The sequence below is a fragment of the Coenobita brevimanus genome, chromosome 97, assembly GCF_032717465.1.
Source record: "Coenobita brevimanus isolate Jiangsu-jjx chromosome 97, ASM3271746v2, whole genome shotgun sequence".
Taxonomy (NCBI): domain Eukaryota; kingdom Metazoa; phylum Arthropoda; class Malacostraca; order Decapoda; family Coenobitidae; genus Coenobita; species Coenobita brevimanus.
This window is the reverse complement of record NC_137050.1, coordinates 29,866,528-29,886,086: the sequence shown is the minus strand read 5'-3', so window position 1 is coordinate 29,886,086 and position 19,559 is coordinate 29,866,528.

Sequence of the window (19,559 nt, the reverse complement as noted above, 5' to 3'; positions counted from 1 at the left end):
ATCACTTTCCAGATCTCACAACCGTACGTCATAGCTGGAATTCGTTATGTACTTTTCTTTTCATACATATTGGCAAGCTACTTTTCAGATGTCTGTGGGTTTACCGAAAGCTTTCCATCCAATTGTAATGCGTCTTTTTATTTTACTATCATGGTCATTCATTAGTTTTAGTATTTGCCCCAAGTAATTGTACTCCTCGAATTCTTCAAGAATTTCTTATTCTGATGACGCTCTTTGGTGTATTTGGATTAAACAGTTTTACTCCGGTTCATCTTTAGCCCTACTTTGAGACTTTCTCTGTTCAGGTCATTTAATATTTCTTACAGTGTCTCTGCTGTTTCTGAGATTAGGACAATGTCATCTGCAAATCTTAAATGGTTTAGCCTTTCTTCATCTATGTTTACTCCTTTGTTTTCCCAGTCTAGCATGCTGAAAATACTTTCTAGGCATGCTGTAAATAATTTTGGTGAAATTGTATCTCCCTGACGCACGCCTTTTTCAATCTTAGTTTTTTCCGAGTCTTTATGTAATTTAATTGTAGCAGTTCCCTCTTTATATATGTTTTCGAGCAGTTCTACAATGGTGTCATTTACTCATTGTTCTCGCATTAAAGTTATAATTCTGTTTGCTCCACAGGGTCAAAAGCCTTTTCGTAATCAAAACCTAAACACAGTGATTTATTATATTCTGTAGTTTTCTCAGTTAGCTGATTCATTGTGTGTAGATGATCAGTAGTCGAATACCTTCTTTGGAATCCTGCCTCTTCACAAGGTTGGTTTCTTCCAAATTTGTTGTTATTCTGTTCGTAAGGACTTTAGTGAAGAGTTTGGAAATTACTGATAATAAGCTAATGGGTCCATAGTTTTTAAGATCTCTTGAGTCACCTTTTTTTGTAAAGTAATATAACTGTTGCATTACACCATGTTTTAGGAATTTTCTTTTTTATACACTGAGTAAATAAGTTGGCAAGTCTATTTTGTACTTCTACTCCTGGATCCGGCAGTAAATCTGTTACCATTCCATCTTCTCCGGGGCGTTCCCTCTTTTTATATTTTTAAGAGAAATGTTTACTTCGTCTGGTGTTACCTCAGGTATTTCACTTGTGTCAGCTGAAAAGTTAGCAATTGGTACTACTGTATTTGATGCATACAGTTCTTTGTAAAATTCAACTCTCGTCACCATCTTATCTTTGCATTTAATGACTTAACGTTTCTGTCTTTCAGTGATAGTGTAGTTTGTTGCTTTCCTAGTGCCATTTTACTCCGGACCTGTGTCAGACTTTTTCCTTTGTTGATGATTTCTTTGATCTGATTCATGTTTCTCTTTATTTTCTCTTCTCTTGTTGATAATCCTTTTTAATTCCGCTTGTTCTGTTTCATCTCTTTGTTTTTATTTTCATTTCTTCTTTTCATGAGTTCGAATGTCTTTTCTGAATACTTCATGCCCTTGGTTGCATTAGCTTTCCCTGCTACCTCTGCTGTGTCTCTTAGCACTTTTGTTAGTCTATCACTCAACTCATCAATGTCACATTCAGCGTAATTTGGAACCTGAAATCTGTTTGTCATATCTAACCGAAAGGCCACTTTGTTTTTGCCTACTTTAATTGGGCTTATCTTTTTTAATCATCTTTTTTCATTAACTTCTGAAGCTGAATCTGGCTGTGCAACTCATCATTCTTTGGTCACTTCCTATATTTACTTTGTTGATAACCGTGGCAGATCTTGTTACTTATCTGCTGTAATGAAGTCGATTTCTTTCTTTGTGTTTCCGTTTGGACTTTTTCATGTCCATTTTCTCCCTGTTCTTTTGTGAAAGAATGTGTTCAATATTTTTCCATGTACGCTTCTCCATTTTTCGATTTCCCAAATATTGCATTGAAGTCTCCCATGAGTATAGTATATGTGGTCTTTTCCATAATCTGGAAGATGTCGTCATAGAATGTTTGTGTTTCTTCATCTGAGCTTTGAGAAGTCAGTGCTTATACTTGTATTACTTTCAGGGTGTATTTTTTTGTCCACAGTCTAATTACAGTCCATGCTGCTCTGTCAGATACACTGCCGTTTCTTATAATGTTGTCTGCAGGATTTCTGCCAATTTGAAGTCCTACACAACTAACTCTTTCATTTTGCCTTCCTCTGTAGTAAACTAGTTGGTTGCTGTCTCAGAACTAAATTACTTTTTCTTCTTTTCTGTGTATCTCATTAAAACCTACAATACCCCAACTAATGTTTTCTAATTCAGTCATTAAGTTATCAAGTTTGAAAGCTTCTGTGAGGCTTCTTACATTGTACATATAGGTATTCATGGATTTCAGTATGTTTATTGTCCCAGTCTCTAATTTGCCAAGACATTGCCTTCTTACTTTCGGTGGCACACTGGCGGCAGGCACAGGAGGCAGTACGGTTGAACTTTAAGTAGATCCAACAGGAACTCCCGTCAGATCATTTGCAGTCGAATTCATGTTTGATTGGAAGGATTATGGCAAATAATCTTACCTTCCTGTGTTTCTCGTGATGTGTAATTTCTGTGCCACTTTATTCAGCATATTTGGTGGAGCCCCATATACCCACAGGGGGTCCCATGGGCCGCGCCGTCTAACACGGTATTTTGTATATCTACAAGGCCCTTCCCTGTCCGCTGCCCAGGGACGTGCCAGATAAGAGTGATATCCTGCCCCTGGTGTGTGTGTATATATATATATATATATATATACTTATTATACAGAAGGGGTCATGGGAGATAGTTTCCAGTCCTGGAATCGTATTGTGAGTGCTACAGGAGACGTCGCATCACCTTTGTCTTGGCGGTTGATAACCTTAAAAATCTGTTCTACATTTATATATATATTTCTGGTATCGACATGATTACTTCGGTTTCGTAACATACAAGAGGGCAAAAATATATCACAGGTAAAACAAATAACTGCGGAAGAGGTGTTACTAAATGTCCGAAAAGATTAGAAATATCCCCGCTGAAAAAGACACCGTTGTACAAAAGAGGTTATCCATTCAGACAGGATGCAAATTTTATTTTATTGTTGATTTTTCGGGGGATTATATTCGGCATGGGATTAACTTTTCTAGCTGGAGAGTTTGAATAAGTCCTTCAAAAACCCCTTCATTATCACGGGCTCTTCTAAGTGAAATTTAGTTGTCTGGAAGTAAGCCAAATTGCGTCATCATACCGAAGAGGTGAACCCTTTTACTGCCTGGCTTTCTCTCAGGTAAATAAAATCGTCTGGTGGCGGTCTGAAGGAGCCCGTCCCCAGCAGCTGGAAAGTTAAATCAAGATGTAAAGCGCCTCTCTCTTTGACCGTGCTCTTGGCCGTTTGTGGTTGAGTGATTTGTTCGGTTTATTTCGAGTTTGGTGAGAGGTGGGCGGATGGTGGTGAAAAAGTGTGTTAACTTTGGAGTGGGTAGAGGCGGGGAAGAAGTGTGTGCGGGTGTGACGTGTTTGGGGTATGGTGTGTGGGGGGTGTGGGGTGTTTGGGATGGAGTGTGTAGGGCTTGATGTGTGAGACAGGCTTGTGAGGTGTTTAGGATGGGGTGTGTGAGATGTGAGGTACAGTACGGGTATAGGAAGGGGTGTGGGGGGTTTGGTGTGTGGGGTGTGGAGTTAGGGGTGGGTGGGGCTGCGCTGGTGCCGAAGTGGGAGTTGCCTCACACATTCTTCCCCTGCCTTAATATACCCCATGGGAGTGTTCTGCTTGCCATCAGTACATTGACTGTATACTAACTGTGCGCTACGGATTTCGATTATTGTGCAAACATGGTTGATGGCTTACATATACAGATAACACCTGACAGTGATGGGACTTGAGGAAATACGTCCAGGGAGTTGATTATTATGTGAGATAGTGATATGCAGGCAATGCTTGTAAATGATGATGTGTTGTTATTTGACGAATTATGATCCCCGGTATATCAGAGCATACCATCTACAGTATTTATTCCTGTTATATTGAAAGAGGCAAGTAAATGAAACGGACTAGACATGCACCCTCCTCATGGAGGCACGGCGGCCACTCTGTTGGTCAGCAATTTTGTTGCACGCAGCCTTGTGCCTGTACGGTACAGGGAAGAGTTCATATTGTACCCGAGTCTTCCTTTCTCCTCAGTACCATGCCCCCAAAGAGATCACAGCCTTGCCCTCGATATTCCTACCGTATACGATATTGGAAGGTGGGTATGGTTAATGGCAGTGATGGAGCATTAATAATGCTCGTAATATAAGAGCTAAGTAGGACACGATAGAAAATCTACTACCAAGCGTACTGTACTTTTACCTCTCATATCATGACACTGTAATTAACCCCTTCAGCCGGCGGAGGTTATTAATATTTCAATCTTGCTGCCACTATGCAACTGTATTTAGCTAAGAAGATTATCCTAGTAGTGAAGGAGTAGATGAAGGTTATGTTTAAACCCTCCAGCTCGAAAAGTTACACTGAAGACGAAGAAAATCATCTACAGATAAGTACATATTACGTTATCAGAGTGAAAGAGGTGAGTGGCTCAGCACCAGCATATCTCAGCCCTCCTCACACCGGTGCCTGGAGGAAGGGTTATAAGGGTGATGTCATTATGGGTTATGAGCATGGTAGGACAGATACAAGGCACAGACGAGGAAACAACAGATGATCGTGGTGGCAGAAGACAGTGGTGTGGTGTAGGTCAGGAGGAGGACAGGACAGATACGGCACTCATGGCGAAACAGAAGACAGTGTTAGCAAATAGTAGTACGGGGGTAGGTTAGGAACAGGGTAGGACAGACACAAGGCACTGACGGTGAAACAGAAGATAGTAGTGGTAGAAGACAGTGGTGTGGTGTAGATCAGGAGGAGGGTAGCACAGACACAGTACTGATGGTGAAAGAGAAGACAGAGGTAGCAGGAAACAATGGTGTGGTGTAGGTTTGGTTATCCGGAGTGAGGTGTTAGTTTTGGGCACTCGTCTCACAAGCTCAGTCAGGGGATGCGAACTCAAGGCAAAGCGTCCCCCGACCATGAGGCTAGTACCGAATCGACAGAGCCACCGAGGAAGAGTTCATCCCCCGAGAAGGAAGAGCACAGCCCCTCCTTTGCATTCTTTCTTCCTTTTTTTTTTTTTTTTTTTTTTTTTTTTTTTTTTGTAAATTTAGGAGTGTGCGTGTGATCATGTCCCTCGATTTTATGTTGCATCATTTTTGACATCATTTCTAATACTCTCCCGTGTGTGTGTGTGTGTGTGTGTGTGTGTGTGTGTGTGGCTTATGTGATTGTGTGTGTCCGTGTGACGTGTGTATGTGTGTGGCTTGTGTGTGTGTGTGTGTGTGTGTGTGTGTGTGTGTGTGTGTGTGTGGCTTATGTGATTGTGTGTGCGTCCGTGTGACGTGTGTGTGTGTGTGTGTGTGTGTGTGTGTGTGTGTGTGTGTGTGTGTGTGTGTGTGTGTGTGTGTGTGTGTGTATGTGGGTGGGTGGGTGGAAGGGGGGTTTATGTGATTTTGTACGTGTGTAGCTTGTGTGTGTGTGTGTGTGTGTGTGTGTGTGTGTGTGTGGTTTATGTGTGTTTGTATGTGTGTGTATGTGTGTGGGGGGGCTTATGTGATTTTTATGGGTGTTTGTGTAGTTTGTGTGTGTGTGTGTGTGTGTGTGTGTGTGTGTGTGTGTGTGTGTGTGTGTGTGTGTGTGTGTGTAGCCTATATGATTGAATGTGTACATGTATGTGCGCCGTATATGACACTGTGTATGTATGCGTGTATGTGTGTATGCCTTTTACTGTGTGTGTATGTGTGTATATGTTTTGTTTTTAATAGTCTACCGTTATGTATATGAATGTATGAGTGAGTATGACTTTGATGTATGCGTAACTGTATATGTGGGATTCCTATTTATATCGGTATTTGTGTGTATGCAAGTGCCAGTGTTTTTATGTGCGTGTGTGTGTATGACCTCGATGCTCCCCCCCTCTCCCTCCCTCCCTCGTATCCCCTTCCTCCTCTCCTTCGCCTCCTCCCTCATATACCGTATCCTCCCTTCCTCTTCTCTCCATTATTGTTAGTTTTCCTTTGTACTCCTTTGCACTCCCTCCTACCTTCCCCATACACCCTGTTTTCTTTCTCATTTACGTCCTCTTCCTCTTGTCCTCCCCACTCCCCTGCCTCCTCCCCCCCATCCTCCCTTCTCATTTACCCCTTCCTCATCTTCGCTTCCTCTTCCCTCCCCTCTTCTCCCCCTCCCCCTCCCCCTGTCTGGCCTTCCTCCCACACACCCACACACTCCGCTACTGTGACTCACTCCCTGCCTCCTATTATGTTTCTCTCTCTCTCTCTCTCTCTCTCTCTCTCTCTCTCTCTCTCTCTCACACACACACACACACACACACACACACACACACACACACACACACACACACACACACGCTGACCCCCCCCCTCCCCCTCTCTCTCTCTCTTACACCCCATTCATATTTGCCTCATTTCACCCTCCCAACTCCCTCCCTCCCTCCCTCCCACCCCATTCATCCCTCCCTCCCTTCCTCTCTGACTCATATGCACTCCCTTTCATTTCCTGTACTCTCCTTCCCTCCCCCTCCCCCCTCTTCTCTTCTTCCCTCTCCCTCTCCCTCCCCCTTTCCTCCCTCTTCTATTCTCCTCTCCTTTCCTCCTCTATCTTCTCTTCTTTTCCGCCTCCTCTCACTCTTTTCTTCTTCCCTCCCTCTGTCCTCCTTTTCTTCCTCCTCCCCATTTCCATATCTCTTCCTTCCCTCTTCCTCTCACTCTTCCTTCTTCCTTCCCTCCCCCTCTTTTCTTCACCTTTTCCTTTCCTCCTCCCCATTCTGTGTTCTTTCCTCCCCCTCCCTTTCCTTCTTCTCCATCCCTTCATCTTGCTCTCTGCTTCCTTCTCTCGCATTCTTCCTCTTCTTCTCTCCCTCCTTCCTTCTCATTCTGCTCTCCATTGCTTTCTCTCGGCTCATTCTTCTCCATTTTCACTCTCATTCTTATCTCTGTTCCCTCCCACATTTCCCCATTCCTTCTTTTCCTTCCTTCCCTTTTCCCTTCTTATGCCTTTTCACTCTCTCCTTTTCTTGCGTCTTTCCTTCCAGTGTTACCCCTTCCTCTGTCTTCCTTCCAGTCTTCTTTCCTTCCTTCCCTCTTTCCTTAATCCCTTCATCATCCTCTTCTCCCTCAATTCCCTCACTTCTTCCGACCCTTATTCCCTCCCTTCTCTCCTTCCCACCCCTCCTAGCATTCTGTCTTTCCCTTCTTCTCCCCCTCCCTCCCTCCGTCATGCAGTAAAGATCAAAATCCCTTCCAAACACCCGCGCTGGTCGACCTAACGCACGGTGTGAGGGGTTGAGCACTGTCATGGGTTTGAGGTGAGACAGGCTCCACTGAATGAGTCTCACGCATAGTGGATGGTGGTAGTGGTGGTAGTTATGGTAGGAGGTGGTAGTAGTGGTGTGATTGTTGTGTGATGGTGAGTGTTGCTGTGGGGGTGGTGGTAGTTGTGGTAATGACGGTGGTGGTGGAGGTGGTATATAATGGCGTTGATGTGAGTGTGGTAGTTGTGCTGGTATTAGTGGTAGGGTGATAGGAGATGGTGGTGTGGCTTACATGATGATGATATAATGGCGCTATGTGCACTTGACTGCAAAAGAAAGCAAAGGGTAACATATATATTGGTCCTTCGAGGTTGTTTGTTGCAGAGTAAACCACGATCATGATACCATTGTGTGCTATGAGTCCAAGCGAAGGAAAGTACAACAAGAAGGCTTCCCACTCCCACCAACGCCTTCAGTCTGAGCCGGCTGTTTAGGGTGAATGGGGTACCGTATATTGAATAGTTTATCGAAATCTGCAAGGGAAAAGTAAAATTGAGTACACAACGATGTCAGGTTGGGGAGAGGGAGCGGGACCCCGAGGATGAGATTGAGAGATGGGGTGGGAAGGTACATGAGAGGAGTGTGTGAGCTGGGGAAAGGACAGCCAGATGGCAGAGGACAGGGTGACATGGAGGCGATTTGTTTGTGGCCACCCCTTACGGGATTAAGACGTCTGACGACTGTATGTTAAACAGACAGTGTTGTTGTAACCTCCGTAACATGGATGAGAGAAAAAGTTAGTCACATAATTGTAATATTCAACAGAAAATTTTTTAAAGCTCGAGACATTTAACCGGCTTTTAAAGGTTAGTGTACTGTGATGGTGTTAATCGTGTTATTACTGCAAAATATTCTTCTTTAAAATCTCCTTGTTAGATATTATTCATGAAATAGCGATCTTTCTTTTCTTTTCTTTTTTTTTTTAAGCCAGCATATAGGACTTTGCTCTTGCCAGCATTACAGTTCATTTGTAATGTTTGAGTCCAGTGAAACAGTTTATCAAAATCTCTGAACTGACTGGCATTGTAAGGACATTTCCGATCTGCCGCCAGTGTTTTTATCAGACAAATTCGGTATTTTGTGTCCCAAATCATCCGTATTATTTACATAGAAACAGAACAAAACCCAAAACAGAGCCTTGTGGATATGTTCTTAAGTTTTTCCATGAGGTGCGACTCTTCCATTGACGTTCCACAAGCCACTTACCGATCCACCTAAGCACAATGCCATGACATCGTGGTGTCGAATATACTCAGGGCGTCTGTTGTGGCGTACCTCATCGAATGCTGTCTGGTAATCGAGATGGGTGATGGCATGTCGATTCAACCCTTCAGCCTCGGGGGAAGACATCACAGTCACCCTGGAGTCATGGAGGGACGAGGTATATGAGCGAGCGGGGTGTGGATTGGAAAGAGAGGAGGAGCATGCAGGCGAAGGACAGAGTAACATGGGGGCAATTCGTTTTCTGTCCATCTCTTCAGGGATTGGGACGTCTGGCAGTAGATAGATAGATAGACAGACAGATAGATAGATAGATGGAGGCCCCGGGCGTCTGAAAGGTAACTGCAACCTGTACACACCTCTTACAAACTTCCTTCAAACGTACGAGAGAAGAAAAAGGGCCACATTTGTAATCTACACCCTAATGGCAGATGCAGAGGAAGCGTGAAGTACTGTAGGCATCTCGGCTACGTGTTAAGTATGTGGAATAAGATGTTGTAGATGCTGGTAGTGCTGTAATGGCGGTATGTGCGATGTTGTGGTAGTGATGGTAGATGTGATGTTGTGGTAGTGATGGTAGGTGTGATGTTGTGGTAGTGATGGTAGGTGTGATGTTGTGGTAGTGATGGTAGGTGTGATGTTGTGGTAGTGGTGGTCTGTGTGATGTGGTAGTGGTGGTCAGTGTGATGTTGTGGTAGTGGTGGTCTGTGTGATGTTGTGGTAGTGGTGGTCTGTGTGATGTGGTAGTGGTGGTCTGTGTGATGTTGTGGTAGTGGTGGTCTGTGTGATGTTGTGGTAGTGGTGGTCTGTGTGATGTTGTGGTAGTGGTGGTCTGTGTGATGTTGTGGTAGTGGTGGTCTGTGTGATGTTGTGGTAGTGATGGTCTGTGTGATGTCGTGGTAGTGATGGTGGTAGGTGGCTGTGGTGATATGCTTAATATATGATGATGATGGTGAAACGAGTACGGTGTGTGATGAATAGGTTTGTAATAGGGATGAGTGTGGTGTGGTGATGTTGTGATGTGACGTTGTGGTAGCGTAACTGTAACGACCAGTGATAGTGGGAGGAACAGGGATGATGATGATGATGATGATGATGATGATGATAGTGATGCTACTGTTGCTATGATGATGATGATGATAGTGATTCTGCTCTTGCTGTGATGACGATGATGATGATGATGATTATTATTATTATTTTAGTGTATGGGGCTTTATTGTGTGATGACTGGTTGTGGTGGTGGCTGGGTTGTGATTGAGATGTCTTTGAGGTCGTGTAGGAAGCTCCGTAACTCCTCTTCCCTAACAGTGTATTTCTGCATATGACGTCTCTTGGTGGTGGTGAGGGACGCCTTCACGTGGTGGCACGGGTATAACTGGCCGGGTCCACTGCCTGGTTATACAAACGTCCCTCAGCTTCCTCCCTATCATCCGAAAGGAGGAGGGAGGACTGCAGAAGAGGGACAGCTTTAACCGGCAGTCCATTGGATTCACGTTTAATGAGCCTGGAGTTGCGACTGCTGCTACCACCACCACCACCACCACCACTACTACTACTACTACTACTACTACTACTACTACTACTGCTACTACTACTATCATCATCATTATCGTCATCATTATCATTATTATTATTATTATTATTATTATTATTGCTTGCGTAAAGGCCGCCTTAGGAGGCTTCCGCACAATGTCAAAAGGCCAGTAATGATTCATAAGTAGGGAACTGGTGGCCCGATTGGACAGGAAATTGTTTTATTCTCCAAGTTAGAGCAATTAAACGGTGCCTTGCTCTAACAAAAATTGCTACGTGACGCCGTTTTTGCTGTGTTACGGTAACAAACCAACAAACATACAGAAATCGGACAATTATAATATAGATTGTTATTACTGCTGCTGCTACTACCACCGCTACTACTACTGCTACTAATACTGCTGCTGGAAGTGGTCTTTTGTACGAGTATGTGATCGATAAAATTTTTTATTGGCATATATATTTCTTGTGCTACTGATAACAAATAAATTAATAACAAAAGGATGTTCTTTTATTAGGGAATACCAGCGTGTAGTATTCACAAAAAATCTTTGAGTGAAGTGTTAGAAAACCTACAAAGCTTACGAGAATACGGCCTATGATGCAATGTACAGTCGCGGGCAAAAATATCGTTCCACATTTCAGTTTCGACACTCTTACATATTATTATGAAAAGTTTATTGGGCTTCGAAAATCTCACTTCTGGAGTACGCAAGTTATCGCTCACTGTCTCGTTATGTGTCGTTTTGAAATGGATCAGTATCAGTGTCCCCAGCTGTGCATGATTGGGTTGTGGTGTCCGTAGATGAAGGTGGTATGAAGGTGGTGTGTGTAGTGCTGATGGTGGAGTTGAGTGGGGGAGTGACAAAAGTTCGCCTAATATTTCACCTTCACTTCTAGCCACTCTGTTCTGCTGACTGATAATCCTAATCTGAGAGAGGCTTGGTATGTTTCTGTATACATAGATGAGTCTCTTTTGTGCGATTGGTTAGGGAGGAAAACGACGGTCATGCGCTACGTAGAGGCAGTGAAATAGTGGCGAACTTGTGACCCCGCTAGTGCACAAGAAGTGGCTGCCTAATTATGATGGAAGTGATGGTAGAGGGGCTGTGGTGGTGGGTGGTGTGAGGAGTGACTTAAGGTGGTGATGGTTGTGTGGTGTGGTGGTGGTGGTGGTGGTGGTGTGGTGTAAAGTGGCGATGATGATGATGACGGTGGTAACTTGTGTGGTGAAAGGTGCTGGTGGTGTGATGCAAGGTGGTGGTGATAATGGTGGTTGTGTGGTGGAAGGCTGTGGTGGTAGTGATGGTTGTGTGGAGTAAGGTGGTACCGGTGATGGTGATTGTGTGATGTAAAGTGGTCATGGTTGTATGGTGCAAGGTGATGGTGTTGATGGTGTGGGTATGGTGGGTAGCCGAGGTCAGGTCACATATCGCATTTAATAATGATGTACGAGTATTGTGGCTTCCCACGCATCGGCAGTCTGAAAACCAGTCAGGATCCTAGTTAGAAAAAAAAAATAATAATAATAAAGCCCTTGAATCCGGTGACATTTTTATTAGTTTATGCTTGTTACCAGCGGACAGTTGTAGCTACGGGAGCATCCTTTGAAGAGGCCCTGTCTGTCAGTCACTCCTTAAGGATTTCGACAAGCAAGGTGCCTTATTCCCGTAGATCTTTAGCGACGCCCCTTATTAAGGCCCCAGTCGTCGCACACATATATAGGAGTTTTATTCTTGGGTTTTAATTCGAACTGACAAGTACTGTTGACGGTGTTAATGAAAACTTTATCTAAATCCTCAAGTTTAAAAAGCCTATTGTAAAATTAATAAAATCGTCTGTAAGTAGCTGGAGTATGCATTAAAAAAAAAAAAAAAGCCATTGGAGGGATGAAGCATTTTGTTTGTTGGTGCTTCGTTGCTTCACCTTCCCAGATTCGCATGTATAAAGAACCCAAGCTAGTTTTTACGATGAATAAAACTCCGTAAGTTAGCTATCACCATATCGTTTCGTTTTTCGTAATTCATCACTCCAATATTCACCTGGGTTTAATTGTGTTTGGGTAGAGTCTCCTTGTGCCATTTTCCCCTCCCCCTGGCTCGCTGCACCCTACCGCATTCTGTCCTAGGGTGGGAAAAGAGGTAGCTGATGACGATGATGATGATTTGTTTCAATGTTAGCTAGAACGAAATTATAAACCAGCAGTCTCAAACCCAACTCAAGTTTAGGATGGTTCTTAAATGCGACCTCTGATGAGTGAACCCTTAACCAGCCTTGCAGGTCAAAGGTCGAGGTCATGGTTCTTTTGGGGCAACGGCATTCCCACTCACTTTTGCTCAGCTGGTAAGACGGTCACAGCCAAACCCATTCTGCCCCCTCCCAGGCGTAGGGGGCCGCGGCTAGATTATTATAGTCCAATACATTAATGGGTAGTTGATCAGCCTAATTCCCTTGATGGCATTTTATTGTTGAAAAGCCTCCGTTCACCCAATGGGAATCGAACCCGTTGCAGCTTGCCACTAACCACCTGAAATTTACTTAATGATTCAGCTAAGTAATACACAAAAAGATACAGTATACAATAGCATTAATAAATCCATATGGTTAAATTGTAGATAAGATCAAGCTGGTCCTATCACATATGGAACACTTGAGTTGGATTACTTTTGTCATGAGATTTCTGTGAACCAGAGGAACACGCATGTCATAGGGAAAATTATTTGGTAGTTTTTATAACCTTGGCCGGGTTCAATTTGCCTGACCTCATCCTCGTGGTACAGTGCACATAAGAAGAGTTGCTAAAAATATAAGAAGAGAGTAACTGCAGTCGGCCGGTTGCCCCATGCTAGAGGGGTCCTGTAGGAGTGTGGCTGGACTACTAGAATAAGACAAGGTTAGCAAGGAAAGCTTGTCTTAGGTTAGGGAAGCCCTTTAGTGCCGCTCCCTTACTGAATCGTTTCTGTAAATCGTGCAGTAATATTCTCATCTGTGATATTTACGCTATGTCCGAGAAAAGGTGTAAACGGCTTGAAGGGGGATACTAATGCGTAATAATCAAAACAAATCGCTAAGGAAGAGATATAAAGCTCCACCCCCCCCTCCCCTAAGCTCACGAGAATACGTAGGGGGGGGGGGAGCGTGAGAGACATCCGGCGCCGGGCATCTTGTTGTATTGTGAGATGGTGGCGCGGCGACGGTGCGTGACGGTGCGGTGGTGTCACGAGGCTGCCAGTGTGGTGTTCATGTCACCATCTGCTACTTACGGTGTCAGTGCAGTTGTGGTTGCTTGTAGATACGTTGTGGTAGAGCGCTGTGGTAGTAGTAGTAGTAGTAGTAAGATAAGTTGTAGTAGTGTAAAGATCTGGTATGTTCCTTAGCAAAATAATATGTAAGTCGTTTGTAAAATTTCAAGGTTAATGGTAGGTATCTGGTGTAATGGTAGCATCGTGACTGGTATTAATGTGGTAGTGTGTTATTTACGTGGTATCAATGGTGTGGAAGTGTGGAATTTGACTGGCAGTGGTGGGGCTTTGTGGGATGAGTGTGGTGCAGTGGTAGAGTGACAGAGGGATAGTGGTGTGGTTGGTGTGGTAGTGGTGTGGTACTGGGTGACATATGACCGTGTGTTGTTGTGGTAGTATAGTACTATATTCCTTTCACCTTAACTTGGCTGGATTTTTGTCATTTTGCGGCTTATTTCACGTAGCTCAGTGGCAGGACAAGACAATGCTGTGGTTTTGCATCCATCTCATAGCGCATCTTCAGGATTAATACGATAATCTTGTGTTAATCTGCCCTTGACACTCAACATTAAAAATAGAGAGGTGGCAGTTGTGTGTGTGTGTGTGTGTGTGTGTGTGTGTGTGTGTGTGTGTGTGTGTGTGTGTGTGTGCGTGCGTGCGTGCGTGCGTGCGTGCGTGCGCGCGTGCGTGCGTGCGCGCGCTCTCCGACTGTGGATATAGACTAGACACTGAGTTCTGTGAGGCCCAGCAGTCCCCTCTACATGTTACCACTTAGGCGGTAGTAGCCACCGTTTATATTGAGTACATGCTAGGGCTGTCTCATCGGTGATAATGTTGTGGTCAAGTGTGGTAGTGTTATGGGGGCTTCTGGTCGGGTTTGTGCTAGACTTGGTGACTGTGGTGGTGTTAGCTGTGGGGCCGATGGTGGCACTAAGATTCTGACGAGGTTGGTGACGAAGGTAGGATGTGTGGTGGAGATGGTGGCGGTGGCAGGTGTGGTGGGATGGTGGTGGTGGCAGGAGGTGTAGTGGAATTGGTGATGGTGGGAAGTGTGGTGGTGACAGGAGGTGTAGTGGAATTGGTGATGGTGGGAAGTGTGGTGGGGACTGTTGGTGGTCGCAGGATGTATGGTGGGGTCGGTGATGATGGCACGAAGTGTGGCGATGTTGGTGATGGTGGCAGGAGGTGTGGTGGGATTGGTGGTGGTGGCACGAGGTGTGGTTGGGTTGTTGTTTGTGTTAGGAGGTGTGGTAGTGTTGGTGGCGGCGGCAGAGTATGTAGTTCAGGGTTGGAGTCAGCGGTACAGACAGTCTCGGGGTGGCGACAGCAAGGTTCTTGTTATGACAGAGTTAGCTGGCTGTGGCGTCATTGTTTGTGGCGCGGCTACGGGAGGTGGCAGGGTTCGTTGCAGTGGCAGGGTTGCTTAGAGGCGGTGGCAGGGTTTGTAACAGTGGCAGGCTTGACTGGTGACGGCAACAGTGTTTATGGCAGTGGCAGAGTTGCTTGATGGTGGCGGCAGGCTTTGTAGCAGAGGAAGGATTGCTTGGTGACAGCGGCAGAGTTAATAGCACTGGCAGGGTTAATTGCAGTGACAGGGTTGCTTAATGACTGTGATAGAGTTTGGTGGAGGTATTGACGGCAGCAGAGTTTGTAGCCGAGTATATGTCGGCGTCAGAATCTGTGGTGGGGTTGGCTGGTGCGACGGCAGAGGTGGTGGGGTTACTGGCAGCTGCTGGGTTTGCTGGCGGCGACAGGGCTTGTGGCAAAGGTGGTGGCAAAGGGCACAGTTTATGTCGATGTTGATGCCAGCGGTATAGTGTGTGTCTGGCATAGCTGCGATTGGAGGCCTTATTCTACGTGACATAGGAGGCTTCGTAACACATTTTCCTTAGCGATTTATAAGCACATTGCACCCCAATATCCACTTGTAAGTAAACTGTCGATATTTAAACGAGTTAAGGTACAAAGGAGAGAACAGAATATACATACGAGAGAATAGAGAATACTGAGCTATAATAGGCAAAATGTATGACTGTGGTGTGCTACGAGGCCTCCTATATCGCCAACGTGTAGAGTGGAAGCTATGACGATGGTGGTGCTGCTGCCTGGCGAGGACGGGAGTGGCTGTTCTTGGGGGTGGGGGTGAGAGGGTTGATGCAGCGGTGTTGTGATGGCCAGGTTTTGTCCCTTGACCCGAAATTGCCATGTGACCATCTTCATTGCAGAGTTGTAACACTGCAGTAACAATAACATACGGTGCTAGTTACGAAGAAGCTCTAGAGAATGGATGTTGAGTCATAGAACCACTGAGCTAATTATATAAACTTCAATAGGACGAAAGTCTGAGTCAAGTTAAGATGGTAAAGGTGTAGAAGCAGTTCTGACGGAGAAAGTGGACCATATTGGTGACGATGATAGGTGGCAGTGTTGGTGCAGTGCATCTGTGATGCCCAGATGGTGGCACTGCTGATGGAGAGAGTGAGCTTAATAGTGAGGCTGATGATGGTAGCAGCGCTGAGTGTGGTAGCAACAGTGGGCGAGGTGCGTGGGAGGTAATGAAATGACCTGGGTGTACAGTGAAGTTAGGTTATGCATTGGCGAGGTTAGGTTTGGTTTTGATGTGGCTTTGGTGAAGTTTAGGTTTGGTTTTTATTGAAATTAGGTTGGGCTTCAGTGATGTTAGATTTGGTTTTGGTTAGATTTGGTTTTGGTGAAGTATATGCGTATGTTTACCCTTTCTTTGCGGTTGGTGTTCTTTGATATTTTTATTCAGGGTAACACCAGAAATTTTTGTGCAGTCAAGAGAAAGCATAGTAGTTAAAGTCTTCAGAAGTTGTCTAGAGTTAACTGTTTCACTGAAAATCGTAAGAATATTATTTAGACGAAACCATACTTTTTTTTTTTTTTTTTAAATTCCGTCGTGAGGAATTCTAGCAGTCAAGGGATTAAAGGAAGTGGCAGAGTTGGGAACAGTTTTGATGAGATGGCAAGGCTTATTCTGGGTCCTGATGATACTGGTAGAGGTGACGAGGTAGATGACAGTAGTGGTGGTAATGCAAGAGGAGGTGATTGATGGAAATGATGATGTTCAGATGGTGGCAGTACAATGTTGGTGACGAGATAGTAGGTGACGGTGACGGTAGTGACTCAGGAGGCAGTGTTGATGATGATGCTCATGATGATCAGCCGGTAGTAGATTCTAGTAGAGGTGATGAAGACGGTGACAGTGGTGATGGTACTGAAGGAGATTTGGATGTTGGTGGTACTGATGGAGATGTCGATGATGGTGGTACTGATGGAGATTTGGATGTTGGTGGCACTGATGGCGATGGAAATGTTGGTGGTACTGATGGAGATGGAGATGCTGGTGGTGGTGATGGAGATGTCGATGTTGGTGGTGGTGATGCAGATGTCGATGTTGGTGGTACTGATGGAGATGTCGATGTTGGTGGTACTGATGGAGATGTCGATGTTGGTGATACTGATGGAGATGGAGATGCTGGTGGTGGTGATGGAGATGTCGATGTTGGTGGTACTGATGATGTCGATGTTGGCGGTACTGATGGAGATGTCGATGTTGGTGATACTGATGGACATGGAGATGTTGGTGGTAGTGATGGAGACGATGATGATGTCCAGATGATGGCAGTTGGATGTTGGGTGGGGCGACGAGATACGCGTGAATGTTGGTGGTGCAGTTGGTTTGTTTTTATCTGACGGAACTGGGCCACTCCCACACCTTGAATACTAAGTCGTGGTTGCATGGAATTTGATGAGATTTGGCATTGAGGTAGGAATGAGTGGATTTGGTTGCTCGACTAATCCACATTCCAGTCTAACCCTCGCTGGCCATCAGCTGAGCTGAAAGGGGTTTGGGATTCATGGGGTTAGGGTCAAGTGCTGGAAGAGGTGAGGTCGGTGGAAGCATTGTCGGAGGTGATGGTGCAAAATGGTGGCAGAGAAGGTAGCAATATAGGTGGCACTGCAGACGAAGGTGGTGTAGCTGGTGGCAGTGTGAGGCTGACGGAGAAGGTGAAGGTGCGAAGGGCAGTACTTAGAATATCTGATGGGGTTATGAACTTGATGATGGTGGTGTGGTTGGTGGTGATGCTGATAGTGGTGAAGGTGGAGATGCAGTTGTGAGTGGTGGTGATGCTGATAGTGGTGAAGGTGGAGATGCAGTTGTGAGGGGATGACGATGATGGTGGTGATGGTGATAACGGTGAAGGTTGTGATGGTATTGTGAATGGATAATGATGGTGGAGATAGTGAAGTGGAATTGGTAACACTGCAGTGATATTGATGAGGGTGGTGATGGTGCTATGAGGGTATGATGATGATGGTGAAATTAGTGATGATGATAACATTGCAATAGTGACTGGTGACTGTGATGATGGTTGGGGTAGGATAGGTGTGGTGGGTATGGGGAAGTTGGTGCCAGTGTAGTCATAGTGGCGAGGGTAGTGGTGGAGTTGTGTGGGGATGGTGATAGTGGTGGTGGGATGATGGGGCAATGTGATGATGATTGTGGAGTTGGTAATAGTAGCGTAACAGTGGAGAGGTCAGGTGATTGCGTGTTGGGATGATGATGGCAGTGGTGGTGATTACAATGGTAGGATAGTGGGTGTTGTGGCGAAAGTAGCCATGATGGAGTTGATGGCAGTGGTGACGGTGGTGACGGCACTGGTGATGGCTATGGTGGCAGTGGTGAGGGTGATGGAGATGATGAAAGGGGTGGTGGCGATAGTGGGGTTGGTGATTGCAGTGGTGCGGGTAGAGGTGTTGAGGATATTGGTAACGGAGAGTGTGATGGTGGTGGAGATGAAAAGATTGCTGGTGGAGAGGAGCGATGCGGCTGATGGCAAAGGTAGGGATGGTGCTGGTGTAGCCTACGCAGCGATGATTCGGATGACAATGGAAATGATAGCAGTTAGCGGAATGGTGATGGTGATAGTAAGGATGGCCGAGCAGTCACTGAAATGGTGGCAGGGACTAGAATGGTGGCAAGGGCTAGAATAGTTTCAGGGATTGTGACAGTGATTTGAAATGTGACAAGGACGGTGGCAGTGATAAGAAACGTGTTGTCAGAAGGGCCAGTGGTTGAAATAATGGCGATGGTGGCAGAGTGTTATCTTTGACCGCGGAAGTCATTGAAGTGGTGGCAGGGTTAGTGGCGGTAAAGAAAAAGGGTGGCAGGGCTATGTTGTGACGGTAACGGAATTGGCGGCAGGGTTGGTGGATGGGAGGTTGGCAGGAGTTTGTGATGGTAGTGCAGTTGGTGGAAAGGTTGGTGGCAGAGGGTGGCAGGAGGTTTGTAGCGGTGTCTGAATTGGTGGCTGAGGGTGGCAGGGATTTGTGATAATGGCTGGAATGGTGGCAGAGGATGTTTGGCGGTGTATAAATTCGTGACTGTGGTTAGCAGGGGTTCGTAGTGGTAGCAGGGTTAGTAGTTGTAGAAAGTGTCAGGGGCTTGTTGTGACGGTGGCGGGGTTGATGACTGTGAGTGGCAGACATTTGTTGTGGCAGTGGCTGGATTGGTGGCAGGTCTGGTGGTTGTAGTGGAGGAGGGTGGCAGGGGTTCCCAGTGGTGGCAGGGTTAATGGCAAGACTTGTGACTGAGGGTGGAAGGGGTCTGTGGCGATGACTAGAGTGGTGGAGGAAGGAGGAAGGAGTTTGCTGTGGTGGTGGTAGGGTTGGTGGCAGGGTTGGTGGCTATTGTGGAAAAGGATGGCACAGATTTGTTCTTGTGGTTTTTGGATTGGTGGCAGGGTTGATGACTGAGGGTGGCAAGGGTTGTGGTGGTGGCTTGGCTGGTAGAAAGAGTTAAGTTGCTACCCCAAGGAAGGGCGTTTGGTGATGGCAGGAGGTGGGTAGGATGGTATCTGATTTGTGGGTTTAACAGTGATGGCAGAGTTGGCGACGGCAGCGGCATCATTCACAGCAGTTGTCTGACGATGGTGGCGGGACTGGTGGTGGCAGGGCTTGGGGATGGCGGCAGGGTTTGTGGGAGCGGAAGTGTTTGGTGATGGGGGCAGGAATGGTGAAAGCGGTGACTGTATGTGTTGTGATGGCAGCTTGGTTGGTGGTGATGGTGAGATTTTGATGACACCAGAACCGGTGACGGCGGGCCTTGTGGCGGCAGAGGGGTCTGGTAATGGAGGCAGGGCTGGTGGCAGAAGCGGGGTCTGTTGATGACAGCAGG